Below are 2,500 nucleotides of genomic sequence, written 5' to 3'. Positions count from 1 at the left end.
GCCGGGTGAGATGACCCGGCGGCCCGCGACGGGTCATTCAATTCCATGCCCCGTCAACATAACTCCCGATGTACTGTTTGCTTTTTCGGAAGAAGAGATCCATCCCCCCATCCTCGGCCAGCCAAAAACGCTCCAATTAATGGCCGGGTGAGATGACCCGGCGGCCCGCGACGCGTCATTCAAATCACTGCCCTATCGGCTACAACTGCTGATGGGTGGGATTAGAGGCCTGCCATGGTGGTGAGGGGCGGCGAGGACCGTGAAAGCTAGAGTTTTTCAGAGGCTGCCGGGAAAAAGGCCCCTCGGGTGGCGGGGTGCGAGGACCAGGCGCGTCATTCAATTCTCTTCCCTATCAACTTGGCTCCCGTTGGCGGGATTGGAGGCCTACTGTTTGTTACAGGGCTAAAATCGTCAGGGGAAGAGCTGACGAAACAATGCTGGTTTGGATGCAGGGGGTAGTGTTGGAATCGGCAGCGCGGACAAAATCGGCAAAGTCGACAAAAAAGACTGTTGGTCTGGACATCGGGGCAGCGGCAGCCATGCCGACAGGGGGGGAAATCGGCAGCGCAGATTTGTGCAGCTGCAGGTTCGTCGGGGAAATCGGCAGCGCAGATTTTTCGATGAACATGGGCTGGAAGATGGACTGTCCAGGCCAGGCAGGGAAATTCGTCAAGGGGACACGCTGACGAAAGTAGGCTCGTCGGTGAAAATCGGCAGCGCAGATTTTTCGACGAGAACAGGGGCTGGATGCTGGACCGGCCGGGCCAGGCAGGAAAATTCGTCAGGGGGGCACGCTGACGAAAAGAGGGGCTGCCGCGTGGAAAATCGGCAGCGCAGATTTTTCGACGAACATTCGTCAGGGGGGCACGCTGACGAAAAGAGGGGCTGCCGCGTGGAAAATCGGCAGCGCAGATTTTTCGACGAACAGGGGCTGGATGCTGGACCGGCCGGGCCAGGCAGGAAAATTCGTCAGGGGGGCACGCTGACGAAAAGAGGGGCTGCCGCGTGGAAAATCGGCAGCGCAGATTTTTCGACGAACATTCGTCAGGGGGGCACGCTGAGGAAAACAGGGGCTGCCGCGTGGAAAATCGGCAGCGCAGATTTTTCGACGAACATTCGTCAGGGGGGCACGCTGAGGAAAACAGGGGCTGCCGCGTGGAAAATCGGCAGCGCAGATTTTTCGACGAACAGGGGCTGGATGCTGGACCGGCCGGGCCAGGCAGGAAAATTCGTCAGGGGGGCACGCTGACGAAAAGAGGGGCTGCCGCGTGGAAAATCGGCAGCGCAGATTTTTCGACGAACAGGGGCTGGATGCTGGACCGGCCGGGCCAGGCAGGAAAATTCGTCAGGGGGGCACGCTGACGAAAAGAGGGGCTGCCGCGTGGAAAATCGGCAGCGCAGATTTTTCGACGAACAGGGGCTGGACTGGCCGGGCCAGGCAGGAAAATTCGTCAGGGGGGCACGCTGACGAAAACAGGGGCTGCCGCGTGGAAAATCGGCAGCGCAGATTTTTCGACGAACAGGGGCTGGACTGGCCGGGCCAGGCAGGAAAATTCGTCAGGGGGGCACGCTGACGAAAGTAGGCTCGTCGTGGAAAATCAGCAGCGCAGATTTTTCGACGAACAGGGGCTGGACGCTGGACTGGGCCAGGCAGGAAAATTCGTCAGGGGGGCACGCTGACGAAAACAGGGGCTGCCGCGTGGAATGGCAGCCTACACGCAGATGCGAATTCGGCAGCGCACGATGGCTTGAGCAGGTCATGGGTTCGACTTGGCGCGATCTGAAACCTGGACGAGGGACTGTCGACGCTGGACGAGCCAGCGCGGTGGCCTGTCGTGCCCCGTTCAGGGGGGGCCTGCCGCGGAGACAGCCCTCGCGGGCTCGACAGCGCAGGCCAGCGTCCCCGACGTCGCTGGCCGCGGCAGGCGAGCTGCCGGGGTTCCCGCATTCCTACAAGAAAACGTCGTGCTTTCCACATGAAACCAATCCAGTAAAATCAGCCATATTTTTATGAGGCTGCCCACTGAATTTGGGGTCATTCCGGGCCGGTTCCTAGTTTTGCGGATTTACTCGATTTCTAATGGTAGGAAAATTAAAACAAATACTTCCCGACCTCGAAAAATTCTGGGAAAATTAATGAAGGTGGATTGGATTTTTGCCAACCTCTCTGCAAAATTTCAGCTCAAAATACCAAGAAATGAATTTTTTAGAGGGGGGGTGACAGCTGGGACCTAGTAGTGTCTCCCCCTGCCAGAGCTGCAATGACACTTATTGCTCTTTAGGGAGCCACCAGGCCGGCGCCCCTCAAAGACCACACGCGCGCGCGCGCCCGCCCGCGCTGGGCGCTGGGGCGCTGGGGCCTGAGGGCCTGGGGCCCTTGGGGGCCCTTGGGCGCTTGGGCGCTGCGCGCGCGGCCCCCGCAGCCATGCCGCGCTGCGCGACGCGCGGACAGCCCCTGCTGGCTTGCTCTCTCGCCCGCGGGGGGGCTGCCTTCGGGCCC

This window comes from Populus nigra, chromosome 2 (genome assembly GCF_951802175.1).
Source record: "Populus nigra chromosome 2, ddPopNigr1.1, whole genome shotgun sequence".
NCBI classification, from domain to species: domain Eukaryota; kingdom Viridiplantae; phylum Streptophyta; class Magnoliopsida; order Malpighiales; family Salicaceae; genus Populus; species Populus nigra.
The sequence above is the reverse complement of the archived record's forward strand: the minus strand, read 5'-3'. Positions refer to the sequence as shown.